At 39.6% G+C, this 15,810-nt stretch overlaps 1 non-coding gene across 1 annotated transcript; it reads right to left on the bottom strand.

The window, feature by feature from the left end:
- Positions 1-7,671: 7,671 nt before the first annotated feature.
- Positions 7,672-7,775, bottom strand: LOC127490839 (U6 spliceosomal RNA). The gene has a single exon (XR_007919233.1). It is a non-coding gene; the product is annotated as a U6 spliceosomal RNA (small nuclear RNA).
- Positions 7,776-15,810: the final 8,035 nt, after the last annotated feature.

The following is a 15,810-nucleotide window of genomic DNA, read 5'->3' as shown; positions in this document are numbered from 1 at the left end:
ACCGGGTTCTAGTCCCGGTCAGGGCGCCGGATTCTTTCCCGGTTGCCCCTCTTCCAGGCCAACCCTCTGCTGTGGCCAGGGAGTGCAGTGGAGAATGGCCCAAGTACTTTGGCCCTGCACCCCATGGGAGACCAGGAGAAGCACCTGCCTCCTGCCAGATCAGTGTGGCGGCCATTGGAGGGTGAACCAACGGCAAAGGAAGACCTTTCTCTCTGTCTCTCTCTCTCTCACTATCCACTCTGCCTGTAAAAAAAAAAATGCCCTCATATATTCATACTGATCTATAACTATGTCATAGAGATATATCTATTGATATAGGTAGATATTCAACCAGATTTATGTCAGGAGCTTCTTCCAGGTCTCCCAGGCAGGAGCAGGGGCCCAAGGACTTGAGCCATCTTCCACTGCTTCCCCAGGCCATAGAAGAGCTGACTCAGAAGTGAAGCAGCCAGGGCATGAACCAACACCAATATAGGATGCTGGCACTGCAGGTGGTGGCTTTACCTGCTATGCCACAGTGCTGGTATCCGCTGTTGTTTTGCTTAAATATTCCATACTTAACCAAGAAGATAACAGTAAAAATTATCTTAACTAAGCCCAAGAAGGTACAAGTTCTTCTCTGTTAGGTTTTCGCAGGAGTACTTTTATGTCTTTCCCTTCCCTAGCAGTGACTTCACCACGAGTATGATTTGGTCAGCTGAACACCAGGAGAATAAGCATTATTTCATTGCTTAAGTGATCCTGTTTCTTTCTCATGTGTCCCTGAATTATAATCTTTGGTTTAAAAATCATTCAAGTAATGAGAAAAAGGTCCCTTCTAGTCAGTCCAGTTAATGAGCAAGTCAATTCCATTTTTAAAACCATCAATTCTATTCCTTTATAGAATTGGCTTCTTGTCTCTCCCACTGGACCGATCAATTAAATTATAATAATACAGTCTGTGTGGCTCAATTACAGTCAATTTCTCTGTCATTTGCTGTCAAAACAATCACAGTATTCTTTTATTTAACAAGTATGAATAACTATTTTTTACTAGTTTTAGTTTCCTAGTAACACAAATTCATGATTTAAGTGTCCACAATAGTGACTTGATCTTAAGCAACGAAGATTTTGATAACATGACTCAAGCATGAGTGCAAGTAAAGGTAATGAACTCACTGCTACCTCCTAGTAGCAAAGCAGAAGGTAGTTAGAGATTATGCTTCCAACAGAAGCCTCATGTGGTCTGTTTTCTGCTGTGGAACACACTGCATCATCCAGGAAGTGTGAAAGACCCCGTTAGTTTATTTTAATGACAAGGGGTTAAAGGTTTTGCTCAACTTTTTACATTTGAGAAAAAGACATTGGCATGAATTTTTTCTAGACTTGTGGAATGGTTTGATAAGGATTGCCCATTAACAAAGTAAAATATTTGCCAAGACAACGGATCTCACCATGTTTACCTTGTATTGTAGACTTCTGTATCAATTTTTCTAACACTTCATATTTCATCTTTGGAGACCGAAAACTCTTATTACTTCCAAGGTATTGGTTTTTGTTCTCTTTCTAATTGTTGCATCTTTAATTCAGTGTATGAATCCAATATTACCTAGAAATAACATTCATCTCTGTGGTTTATACTAATGGCCTGTGGCCAATCAACACAAAGATTAAGGCTTGACACATAACGTTTTTGCCCTTCTTAGTACATTGAAAATTCTCTGATGGTGGCCCTAAACTACCTATCTTAACAAATTTTTCTTGGGAGAATAAACTTACTGAATGCAATAGACATAATTGAGCTAAGGTGCCAACATTGTTGTTCTTGTTATTCCAGTAATAAAATGGTGCTCTTGAGGAGAAATACTTCCAGGAATAGAAAAAAATGAAATGCTCCTAGTTTGTATTTGTCTCAACTGGTCAATGCTAGTACTTCTTTTTATTCTTCCTCTGCAATAAATGTATTATTTACTTCCTATAGTAACTTAATGTCACAGTGAATGTTCCAAATAAGCTAAAATTTCAGAATAATATTTCCTTGGTGCTCAACGTATGATAAACATTGTTCCTCACATGAAGAAGGCTTGGCAGTCTTAACATTCAAATCTAGTGCTTCACATCCATACCAAATATATAGAGATATATGTCATATCACAACTACAATAGCTGTGTTAATGGAATGAATAAGAGAGAGGATATTTTAATAACTATAGAATTTTCCCTAGGATGATGATTTTTCCATACCCTATATAATTTACCATGTCATTCCTCAAATCAGCAAAAATAACAGTATATCCAAAGAATAGTAAGGTTTGCCTTATCTTCAAGAAGGTCTGATCAGTTTGTTGAGAATACAAGTCAACATAAGATCTTGGAAGCCGATTTATTTATTTATTTATTTATTTATTTATTCTTGCTTCATTTGATAGAGACATAGAGACATAAATGGAGAGAGACCTTCCATCCACTGGTTCACTACCCAGTGCTTGCAACAGCCAGGGCTGGGCCAAGGAGAAACCAATAGGCAAGAATTCAATCTGGGTCTCCCACTGGGAGGTCAGTACCTAAATTATCATCTACTGCTGTCCCAGGGTGAGCTTTAGAAGGAAGCTAGATTAGAACCAGAGCCAGAACTTAAATGAGGCAGAATGTTATGTGATATGAGCATCCCAAGAGGCATCTTACCCACTTCACCAAACACCTCCCCCAGAGGCCATTTTAAGTTTACATTCTATGGCCTATAATTTGTAGTTCTGTGTCCAACAAATCATTAGAGACCTTAGAATTCATATGAAATCCTGGGAACTATTGCTTCTTTAATAAGTACAGAGATTTGAGTAAAACAATTAACTGTCAAATTAAGTGATTTTCTGTGAAGTTGAAGTGGGAAGATTTCTTGAACTTCAGCATTATGAAAATTTCATGGTAGTAATAAAAGTGGATACTTCTGACAACATCTTTGTCCAGTGGGTAATGAAGAATATTACTTAATTTCTACAACTTCTGTGAATCCTTTTTTTTTTTTTTTTTTTTTAAACTTTTATTTAATGAATATAAATTTCCAAAGTACAGCTTATGGATTACAATGTCTTGCCCCCCATAACGTCCCTCCCACCCGCAACCCTCCCCTTTCCCACTCCCTTTCCCCTTCCATTCACATCAAGATTCATTTTCGATTCTCTTTATATACAGAAGATCAGTTTAGCATACATTAAGTAAAGATTTCAACAGTTTGCTCCCACACAGAAACATAAAGTGAAAAATACTATTTGAGTACTAGTTATAGCATTAAATCTCAATGTACAGCCCACTAAGGACAAAGATCCTACATGAGGAGTAAGTACACAGTGACTCCTGTTGTTGACTTAACAAATTGACACTCTTGTTTATGGCATCAGTAATCACCCTAGGCTCTTGTCATGAGTTTCCAAGGCTATGGAAGCCCCCTGAGTTCACTGACTCTGATAATATTTAGACAAGGCCATGGTCAAAGTGGAAGTTCTCTCCTCCCTTCAGAGAAAGGTACCTCCTTCTTTGATGACCCGTTCTTTCCACTGGGATCTCACTCGTGGAGATCTTTCATTTTTTTTTCCCCAGAGTGTCTTGGCTTTCCATGCCTGAAATACTCTCATGGGCTTTTCAGCTGGATCCGCATGCCTTAAGGGCTGATTCTGAGGCCAGAGTGCTGTTTAGGACATCTGCCATTCTATGGGTCTGCTGTGTATCTCACTTCCCATGTTGGATCATTCTCTCCCTTTTTGATTCTATCAGCTAGTATTTGCAGACACTATTCTTGTTTATGTGATCCCTTTGGTTCTTAGTCCTATCATTATGATCAATTGTGCACAGAAATTGATCACTGGGACTAGTGAGATGGCATTGGTACATGCCACCTTGATGGGATTGAATTGGAATCCCCTGGTATGTTTCTAACTCTACCGTTTGAGGTAAGTCAGCTTGAGCATGTCCCGAATTGCACATCTCTTCTAATGAAGAACTGGATTAAGGATTCCTCTGGGTTGCCTTTAGAAATCTCTCTTTTTTTAAAATAATAGGTAAAATCCAACAATTTTATGTAGTACAAGCAAGTGGTATTTATCCCACTTAAGCAAGGCTGTCAGCATTTTAAAAAATCAATAAATTGGACATACTACACAAACTGCAAAAATGTTAAATGGTTACATCAACTTTTGTAAAAGATATTTGGCATAAAAAAACTGAGCAAACAAGAAACAGAAGAGAAATTCCTCATCTAGATAAAGAATATCTACCAAAACCAACTTTAATAGTGAAATTGCTTTTTAACCTGATGCAATTTTAAATGATGCTTAATTTTGTTTTTAAATTTCAAATCCTAGCTCTTACCCATACATGGAACAACAATTAAATTGTACATGTAATTCGCCACTTTGCTACACTAACATTGTTCCAGGGGTACTTATGATGTACTTTTGAATTTTCTATACATGCAATAATGACATTTGCTAGCAGTTTTATGTCTTCCTTCCCAATATGTATGCATTTTGTATCCTTTCTTGGTGTTACTGCACTGTCTAGTAATTCCACCATAATATTGAAAAGTAGTGGTGAGAAAAAGACACTTCCCCCTTTCCCCAACTTAAGGGAAAACTTCTGTGAATCCTTGACACGTATTTCTTTTGTGACAGTAAGCAAATTATAGGATCTTTATTTATTTGATAAATTAGTATAGTCATGTGGAAAACAGCATGGAGGTTCCTTTAAAAAATCATACTACCTTATGATCTACCTATCCCACTACTGGCCACATATCCAAAGGAAATTAAATTAGTATATCAACAGGATAGCAGCATCACCATATCTATTGCAGCACTACTACCAATTGCCCAGATATGGAAAAAATTGAGGTGTCCATCAGTGGATAAAGAAAATGTGGCATTGGACACAATAGAATATTTTCCAACCATTATAAGAGAATGGAATCCTGTCATGTTCAGTGACAAGGATGAACATGGAGGACATTATGCTAAGTGAAATAAAATAGGCACAGAAAAAGAAATATCATATATTCTCAATAACGTGTAGAAACTAAAAAAGTTGATATCATAGGAGAAGAGAGTCAAATAGGGATTAAAAGAGGCTAGGAAACGTAGGACAATAGAGGGAGGCTGAATAACAGGAAAGTACAGTGGGGCCGGTGCTGTGGCGCAGGAGGTTAATCCTCTGCCTGCGGCGCCGGCATCCCATGTAGGTTCTAGTCTCGGTTGCTCTTCTTCCCATCCAGCTCTCTGCTATGGTCTGGGAAAGCAGTGGAAGATGGCCCAGGTCCTTGGGCCCCTGCACCCATGTGGGAGTCAGGGAGGAGGCACCTGGCTCCTGACTTCGGATCGGCGCAGCTCCGGCCTTTGCGGCCATGGGGGGGGGGGGTGAACCAGTGGAAGGAAGACCTTTCTCTCTGTCTCTCCCTCTCACTGTCTGTAGCTCTACCTCTAAAATAAATAAATAAAATATATAAATAAAATCTTTAAAAAAGAAAAAGAAAATACAGTTAGATGGAAGGAGTAAATTCTAAGGTTCTATAACAAGTAGAGTTGCTATCATGTTTTTTATAAAGAACTAGAAAACGAGGCATTTGAAGACTGCCATCATGAATGAAAAATGTTTGATTTGCTTATTGAATATTGTATCCATGGGTCAGATTATCACATTGTGCTCCATAAATATATACAATTATGGGTCGCAGCAGCCATTGGCGGGTGAACCAAAGGTAAAGGAAGAATTTTCTCCCTGTCTCTCTCTCTCTCACTGTCCACTCTGCCTGTCAAAAAAATAAAAAATAAAAAATAAAATAAAAAAATAATTTTTTTTCAGGAACACGATGCCGTTTATTTGTGTTTCTCAGAATACTGTACAAAGGGAGTAAAAATCCTATTCACACTTTGCTTAGAAAGATTTTGAGGTGAAAGTTCTCTATGATCCCTGGGGTGGGGGATGGAGGGCCCAGAGGCAGAACATGAGGCCAGTGACCTCCCTCCTCCCTCGGGCCTCTGAGAGAGGGCACAGGGCCCAGACCTTCTCTAAAGCAACACCACCCCTAGGCAACAGGCCGAGGCTCCGCCCACCTGTCTCTCCTCAGGCCCAGGAGGCAGCGCTTACAGGCCCCTTCAGTCCCCCTGTCCTAGCGCGGATCCCACAGGACTCTGCAGTCCACTGGCCCTGAGTAGGGTCTGCCACCCGGGAGCCCCGGCCAGTGCGTCTGCATGAGGAGGTTACCAGGTGAGGGGCTGCAGAAGGGCCCCCCACCCACCATTTCCATCACGGCTTCCCCACAGCCCTCCCAGCACTGCAGGAGGCAGCGTCCCATGGGAAGTGAGCTGCCTGTGACTGACAGGCCTCTTCCACCCGTGTCCATCCCCGACGCCAGCCCCAGAGCTTTAAACCCACAGCAGCCTCCCTTCCCTAGTACCACCCCAGGCTGGGTAAACGCCCTCTCCAAGCCTGCAGCCCTCCCTCCAGTTTCTAAATTTGCCATTCCTAGTGGAGAATAGTAGACTCATGTCTGACTACCACATAAAAAGCAGAACAGTAAGAAAACAATGATCTAGGTAAAGACGAAATGCTTAGTGAAAGAAATTAAAAACGCAACAATACCATAAACTGGAAATCTTAAAGAAAAATATTTTGGGTGTGAATTGCCAAAGATTTGCTCATGCAATCTAGAAGTGTGTACACTTCTCCATCATTTGAAAACTGAAATAGAGGCTAAAAGAGAATTTCCCTGGATCCTGTATAGGGGTCTCTCTTGGTTGGATGGGAGATAGAACTAAATAGATGAGTGGCACTTTGTTCCAAGTCTACCAGTCATTAAAGTTTATGAACATGAATCCTCCTGTCCATCTGTTTTTCTGGACACCAAATATCTGAACTCTCTTTCTACACATGGTAAATTTCTCACTTTATGAGGCTTGGTGGAAGACAGAACCTTCCTCCCTCTCCAGAAACTGCAAATGCCAAGTTCTTGTTTTTACAGCCTCCCTACATGCAGGACACAGGATTTATCATCTCCGTTCAGTCTGTCAGAGGTACCTGCTCTGGACTTTGTATTGTGAGCTCCTGAGGCAAAAGGAGAATCCCTCTTGGGAGCAGGTAGCTCCATCAAATCCAGAAGAAATAAACCATGGGAAGGAGTACTGGCCTTCTTCATAGCCCCTTTTTCACCCTGGTCCTGGCTGCAGCCCAGCCTCCTTTGTTTCTGCCTCATTTCTAATCCACATCCTTCAACTTTCCCCTAGATTCTGTGTTTTTCCAGGTTTTAAGAAAATATATTTGAGTTATTGTTTTAAATTCTTATTACGTATGACCTAGACATATAATCGTTTGCAGATTATAAAATAGCATCCAGTATAGTCATTAGTTTCACTGAATAACAGAATACTACCAGTGGTACTATGAGAAATCATCTTGTTTGAAATAGAAATAACAAACACAAAATGATAGCATTCTATATTTTATTTATATGTAAACAGCCACAATGTCCTAGACAATCTTACATTTTTGCTTTTTCATTTTATTTAAGGCATCTAAGCTTTATGTATTTCATATATAGAGATTTAGGAACATAATGAATCAATCTTAGTTTTAACATGGAATTGGATTTATGGTCAGGTATTTTGTTATAGGACACATGAAGTTATTTTTTCAAAGAAAAGTTTTGAAAAATTGGAACATTTCATGAATTTCCTTGTCATCTCTTGCACAGGGCCAGTGCTAATCTTGTCCATATCATTCCAATTTTAGCACACATGCTGCGTAAGCAAACACCAAATATTGTTTTAATAAGTTCATTTTTAGTTTGGTTTCTGTTCCTTACAAAGGGAAACCCTGACTGGTACACGCTCAAGTGTATATCTAACAATGTTGAAATCCACAGATGACAAATTCCAGCTCCTAAATATTACTGTTTCATGAAGGGAGTGGCCCCAAGGCCTCATTCCCAGCTCTGGGAAAATAGGCCAGATCAAGAACATGTATATAAGACAAAGAGAGGAGGGGACCAGCATGGTGGCATTTCAAGTTAAGCTAATGCCTGCAACATTGTCATCCCATATGAGTGCCAGTTCAAGTCTCAGTTGCTCCACTTCTGATCCAACTCCCTGTTAATGAGCTTGGGCAAGCATCAGAAGATGGCTGAAATAGTTGGGCTGCTGTCACCCACCTGGGAGATCTAGATGGAGTTCTAGGCTCCTAGCTTCAACCTGGATCAGCTGTGGCTGTTACAGCCATTTGAACATAGAGCCAGCAGATGGAACCTCTCTCTCTCTCTCTCTAATGCTACCTTTCAAATAAATAAATAAATCTCTAAAAAAAGATTGGAGAAGTTTTGGTGAAGATATGGTTGAAAATATTTAATTCTATTTTTAAACTTGTCTACTCCCTAAAATTTTTTGTAATACCCAAATCAATTCTAACTGTATTTCTGTAGTACATAGGCTATGTGCAGAGGCAGCAAAAATTTTTTAGTTCTCCTTCCTTATGTGCATGCTCCCACTGGGATTGAACTGCCTTTTTTGCTTCAGCTCATATTGTGATTTTCTGAATCAGATTATATTTGTAATTTCTTATGTCTGTAGATCTATCCGGTACTCAGGAGACATCAGGAAGGCCATAGCCCTGCTGGAATTTTCATTCAGGAACAAAAAAGTATTTCTTACACTGGAGAGAAGTGATATGAGTTTTGGTTTGACTGTTTTGTGAGTTCATGCTTGTACAACCAGTTGTCTGTGCTCACATGGATTTCTGCTATGCTGTGAGACATCCGACTGCTGATTTCCATGTGGAGTTCAGATCCTGTTTCATTATGTATCCTGTGACAACGGTTGTCTCTGGTCATGGTATTTAACTTCACTAAACCAAAGTTAGTCTCATATGCATTGGAGATTACAATACTATTTTGGGAATGTAGATTTTAAAATTTTTATTAATAATAATTATACATATTTATGGAGAGCAGAGCCACATTTCAGTACCTCTGTACAATGCACTGATCCAAGCAGGGTAGGCAACATTTCCCCTTCTTTGACATCATTTATGGTTGGAGGCTTGGAGCTTCTTTCTTCTATTTGTTCATACAACATTTACTAGGTTATTGCCAACTCTCTTCTTCCCACAATGCTTAGTAGCACTATGAACTTATTTCTTCGATGTAGCTCTGATTTGGCATCAATTTTTTTTTTTTTTTGACAGGCAGAGTGGACAGTGAGAGAGACAGAGAGAAAGGTCTTCCTTTTGCCGTTGGTTCACCCTCCAATAGCTGCTGCGGCCGGCTCACTGTGCTGATCCGATGGCAGGAGCCAGGTACTTATCCTGGTCTCCCATGGGGTGCAGGGCCCAAGCACTTGGGCCATCCTCCACTGCACTCCCTGGCCATAGCAGAGAGCTGGCCTGGAAGAGGGGCAACCGGGACAGAATCCGGCGCCCCGACCGGGACTAGAACCCGGTGTGCCGGTGCCGCAGGCAGAGGATTAGCCTAGTGAGCCGCGGCGCCGGCCTATCGATTTTTCAAACTCCATCTATTTGGGAATATGGTTTGTAAGCATTGCCTTGACCAAACACGGATAAAAGGAGTGTTGCGCAGCTGAAATTGGCTGTTGTCTTGGGAAACAGTAAGACACAGCCCTCCTAATTGGTATCATCAGAAGCTATATGCTTGTTAGGAAGGTGAGGCAAGTTCAAAGCCAAGTCAGAGCATTCTTTCCTTGCAAAATAACTTCGCTTCTCTGTGTTCCTATTTCCCTGGAAAAACAACACAGGAATTCAGTCTAAGCTTACCATGGATATATATATATAGGGTTTCTTCCCATGAATACATGCTCCATGAGTCATGTCACAAGAATCACTCCATGGGTTTGTGTGATGACACAATAAAACAAAAATAATGCATATGTAGTACCTTGGCATTTGATATATAACAATCAGTTTAATCTAGAATACCAATATCATTAATATAATTTTTGATATTGCTGTCTATCTGGTGTTTAATACATATAAGTTTTTTTCTGATTCAATTGACTAACAGAAAAATACATCTAAAAGAGGCATCTAGGGATTGTTTATAAGATACTTGCATCCCACAGTCAAGTTAATATATCTGATCATCCAAGATTTTCACAAAACAAAGATATTACAAAAAGTTCATTGAAAAATTGAATGAAAAGATGTTTATTTTGGTGTAAAGACTGTTTCAATCAGTACACTTTTTTTCATAATATGCAATTCACTTGCATTTTGCATAGACTTTTTGAAGACTGCTCATGTTTTGTAATTAGTACTAGATCTACATTGATGTTCCTTCAAAATGCACTTGGATTGCTCAAGAAGATATCTATTAATTCTAGATTTTCTCTTGGTAAAATTTTGTTTGCAAACTTACAAAGAGAAAAATTTGTGTAGCAATTTGACATATTAGCATTTCCCACTTTCACCCTCCCACCCAATTTCATGCACATTGTTACTATGTTGTCATAACTTTCTCTCTATTCAGGCTCAACAGCTTTTATCTATTACTTTAACTAATTTTCCATCAATTCATTATTTTTTATAAGATTTATTTTATTTATTTGAAAGTCAGAGACACAGAGAAAGATGGAGAGTCAGAGAGCGAGAGAGGAAGAGATTTTCCATCTGCTAGTTCACTCCCCAAAAGGCCACAACAGCTAGAGCTGGGAAGGCCAGAGTCAAGAACCAGAAACTCTATCCAGATCTCTCCTAAGTGACAGGAGCCCAGGTACTTAAGCCATCTTCCACTGCTTTCCCCAGGCAAATGAGCAGGAACCTGGATTGGAAGTGGAGAAGCCATGAGGGACTCAAATCAGTACCCATATGGGATGCCAATATCACAGGCAGTGGTTTAACCCATTGTTCCATAGTACTGGCCCCATCTTTCTTTTTATTCTAACTTTTCTCACATTTGATTTTATAATAATTTTATAATAATTTATAATTTATAATAATTTAAAGGTTCTGAACACTACTAAGTATAATGAAAGGATTATTTTTTAGCAATTTAAAAATGTGGTGTTTAAAACTGTCCTGCACTAGACTTATTTTTTAAATACTATCTTCCACACTGTAGCCAAGTTTTTAAAATAAAGCATCTGATTAGCAATCATTGGTTGGCTACACAATTGCTTTGGCTCCATTAGCCTTCTGTGGTTGTCAGCAGCTACATAGGAGAGTCAGGGTTACCAGTATAAAGACTTTCATTGAAGTCAACATTTAACTGGAACATTTAATTTCTACTTTAAGAGACTCTTCCATCAGAGTCCAAAGAAAAAAATATGTGCAAAGGAGAAATTTCAGATGCAGCTAAATTACTGAGAAAAGAATCAAAACTATAAAAGATGAAATATCCAAATTCCATTGTAAGGACTTAGATCGAGGAAGGGAGGGAAGTTAAATGAGGAAGTACTCATCTTAATTTCTGTGATATGTGGAATTCCTTGGAGACACAAGAGGTTTAAAAGAATCCAGAAATCAAAATAGTTCAACTAGTAGTTACATGCATCCTAGAGAATTGAGCTTCATTTAAAAAAAAAAAAAAAAAGATTTTTTGAGCTGTTCTTTGCTGACCTGAGGCAACATAATTTTTAATAGAAAATTTTTATTTAATAAATATAAATTTTGAAAGTACAACTTTTGGATTATAGTGGCTCCCCCACCCCATAACCACCCTCCCACCCGCAAACCATCCCATATCCTACTCCCTCTCTACCCCAAGGCCATAGTCAAAGTGGAAGTTCTCTCCTCCCTTCAGAGAAAGGTACCTCCTTCTTTGATGGCCACTTCTTTCGACCAGGATCTCATTAACAGAGATCTTTCATTTAGGTCATTTTTTGCCATAGTGTCTTGGCTTTCCATGCCTGAGATACTCTCATGGGCTTTTTAAACAGATTGAAATAAAAGCATAAGATTTACTTCTGAGAAATAAACAAAAAAAAACCACCCCACATGTTTTATCTTCATGAATATCCACTGCCACAGATGTTCATAAAAAGTGCCAGATGTTATTATCCATTTATAACAGTTAACAATCCCCTCCAATAACATTCTTACACTGATAATAAAATCAAAAGAAATTTTAGATACTTTCGGATATTCAAGTATACATGGGTATTAAGGGATTAACTTAAAAATCAGACAAGGCTAGCACCATGGCTCACTAGGCTAATCCTCCGCCTGCAGCGCCGGCACACTGGGTTCTAGTCCCGGTCGGGGCGCCGGATTCTGTCCCGGTTGCCCCTCTTCCAGGCCAGCTCTCTGCTGTGGTTCAGGAGTGCAGTGGAGGATGGCCCAAGTGCTTGGGCCCTGCACCCGCTTGGGAGACCAGGAGAAGCACCTGGCTCCTGGCTTCAGATCAGCGCGGTGCGCTGGCCGCAGCATGCCGGCCGCAGCAGCTATTGGAGGGTGAACCAACGGCAAAAGGAAGACCTTTCTCTCTGTCTCTCTCTCTCTCTCACTGTTCTCACTGTCCACTCTGCCTGTCAAAAAAAAAAAAAAAAATCAGACAAGACAGGAACACAACACTTCCCTAAATTAATATAACCTGTTGACTTTTTTTTTTTTTTTTTTTTTTTTTGACAGGCAGAGTGGACAGTGAGAGAGAGAGACAGAGAGAAAGGTCTTCCTTTGCCGTTGGTTCACCCTCCAATGGCCGCTGCGGCCGGCACGCTGTGGCTGGCGCACCGTGCTGATCCGATGGCAGGAGCCAGGAACCAGGTGCTTTTCCTGGTCTCCCATGGGGTGCAGGGCCCAAGCACCTGGGCCATCCTCCACTGCACTCCCTGGCCACAGCAGAGAGCTGGCCTGGAAGAAGGGCAACTGGGACAGAATCCGGCGCCCCGACCGGGACTAGAACCCGGTGTGCCGGCGCCGCTAGGCGGATGATTAGCCTAGTGAGCCACGGCGCCGGCTCCTGTTGACTTTTATATGTCATAAGACCCAAAATATTGTCCATAAGGCCAACTTGAACACTTCTGTAAAATGTTATTTTCAGGTTGGTTTAGCTTCTTTGCATAAAGGGATCTGGCTTATACACACACACACTCACATAGACACACACACAGTCATATACAAAAATCCAAAAACAGTTTTCAGAAATTGAACAACAATATGTGAGGACTATGATCCCTGAGAGAAGGTTTGAAAAAAAGACAGATGAACCCTAACATAGTCCCAGCCAAACCCTCTGCCTGGGGCAGTTTCTGGACCACAGAGTAGACCAAGGAAAAGCAAATATAACCTAACAATCTTGAAGTGACACAGGTCAGAGCTTGGAGTAACCGAGGCAGCTACAGTTTGCAAGGTGAAGTATCAAGGACTAGGGAGCACCACAGTGTGAACTCTGCAGCAGCACTGCAGAGGGTTCTCTCCAAGCCTTTGACTAAACGCTAATCTATGCAAGCATGAGAAGGAACTCTCCAAAGCAGTGAGGCAACACAATTTTATAAATATGTATTTGTATTTCAAAATTTGTCTCCTACAAAGAGGAGATAGAATACAATGTTAGTTCCTATGAACATGAATTCTGGTTCTAATGGGATTTGATTCTATGATTTTAACTTTCATCTGACCCTGCAGATCATCCTGTAGTCAGCAAAATCTCATCAGCTCCTGGAAAAGGGGCACATCATGGTTGATATTCTCCTTTTTTGTCAAAATTTGAAGTGGTCCCAAAAGAAAAAAGCCAGCTTACAGTAATTGTAGAAATAAATTTTTCAAGACACTGGAGCAATTTTTTTTTAACATACAATGTATTCCAGGTTGCTAAGGAAACAAAATAGCACCACTGTGTTTTACTACTTAATTGGTAAAATGCATTGGAAAAAATATTTTATGAACTCAACAGGCTCACCTCAGTCCTATTTGCATTGGCAGATCAAATGCACTTGACAATGACTAGATCAAATGCACTCAGAAACTGGCTTAGGATTCAAGAAGATGCCACAGAAGGGAAGGGGGAAGGCTGTTGAAACAAACGCATAACCACATCAAAGCTTTGAAAAATGCCTAAAATTCTTCTTCCATAGTGAAAATGAAAGAGTTTTTGATGTATGACTAAGTAAAAAAGATCATTACAAATTTTACTAACAGGCTATACAATAGCGTGGCAATAAAAACTATTATTGTGTGTGTTGAATGATAATATTTCTCAGTGCTCTATTACAAGTAGTAATTCTTTAGTTTATCTTTTTTTACATAGCAATCCTCTCAGATAATGAAATTTTCAGAAGCTGCCCTAAAATTACTCTGCATAATTCATCCTTGTACTTCTTTTTTCTAACACATTATTGACGTTATTGAAAATGTTCAGTAAATGCTTATTAAATGCTTATGAATATTTTGTACTGATATATATTAGAAGTCTTAATTAAAAATAATATTTGAAATCTTGGTTTAAATGGGGAAAGACTTGAAGCCAGAAGGCCCAGGTCTAATTCTACTTTTCAGCAAACATATTGGATGTCTAGTCTTGTTTAAATTAGATGAAAATAATGAAAGAAAAAGATATAGTAAAATTGAAATAATTCAATAAAAATAATGAGTTAAGTGTTAAATTTTAAAATTACATACCTAGAGTCATAGTATCCAATTCTAAATAGTATTCTATCATAAAGAAGTAAATATGCTCATTTTTGACATGTTTGCCGTGTAGGCAATACCACTTTCTGGCTGAAATTTTGGAACACTTTCAGCTTTAAAATCTCAAAAGAGTATCTTATTATGAAGATCAGCAAGGACTTCCAGTTCCTGCCAGAAGCATGGAAATATGAGAGAAAGGGTAAATATGGGATGTTAACCTACACATTGCTCAATTTTATCGAGGGAACGCTGTCCCTAAGGAATGATAGGATTGTAGATTTATGGGTATTTAGTATTCTTGTTGTTGTTTTGTTTTTATTGATCTATAATTTTTAACTCCTCAATCCTAACTGGATTATGTATTTAAAAAACAAAAGCAGAGGTGTTTTATCCTTTAAACAGGGATTTTTGTTGAAAGGTTCCCCATTTGTAAAATAAAAAATACTTTATTATTAATTATTAATTTTTATTTATTTATTTGAAAGCAGAGTAATGGAGAGAGAGGTAGAGACAGAGAGAGAAAGAGATCTTCCATCTGCTGCTTCACTCCTCAAAAGGCCGCAGTAGTCAGTGTAGGGCCAGGAGCCCAGAACTCCATCCTGCTGTCCCACGTGGGTGGCAGGAGCCGAAGCAGGTGTGTCAGCCTCCACAGTATTCCAGCACACATTAGCAGGGAGCTGGATTGGAAGCAGAGCAGCTAGAAGTAGGACCTGGCTCTCAGTTATGGGATGTCAGTATCACAGATGGTGGCTTAACCAGCTACGCCATAACACCAGCCCCTACTATATTATTAAGAGAGGCAGCCATAGAGAACAGTCTTCTGAGTATAGGACATTCACACAAATTTTACAAAGATGTGTGGAGAGGTTAGCTGGTAGGTGGACCTAAAACTATTTGCCAGTGTCCATGATCTCCTCTTTACACGTCCTCACTCCTTTGAAATCAAGTATGGCTATGGGATTTGTGCTGCAGGATGCAATATTAGTAGGAGGACCTGAACACTTAAGACCTTAGTGTGCAATTCTGTGTTTTCCTGCCCCATCCTTCTGAATAAAGAGACTGTGCTGCACATGCTGCAGCCCAGATGTCAAAGCATTGCTCGGCTGGGCCACAGGCTGCTGTGTGGAAAAGACTGTCCATCTAGAAAATTGCCTGATCCTGCACCATGCCTATCCAAACCAAAATCAAAAATTGTGATGTTATCTATACTACATC

This window comes from Oryctolagus cuniculus, chromosome 6, assembly GCF_051225735.1.
Source record: "Oryctolagus cuniculus isolate XC-2025 breed Fujian yellow rabbit chromosome 6, ASM5122573v1, whole genome shotgun sequence".
NCBI lineage: Eukaryota > Metazoa > Chordata > Mammalia > Lagomorpha > Leporidae > Oryctolagus > Oryctolagus cuniculus.
The sequence above is the reverse complement of the archived record's forward strand: the minus strand, read 5'-3'. Positions and strand labels throughout refer to the sequence as shown.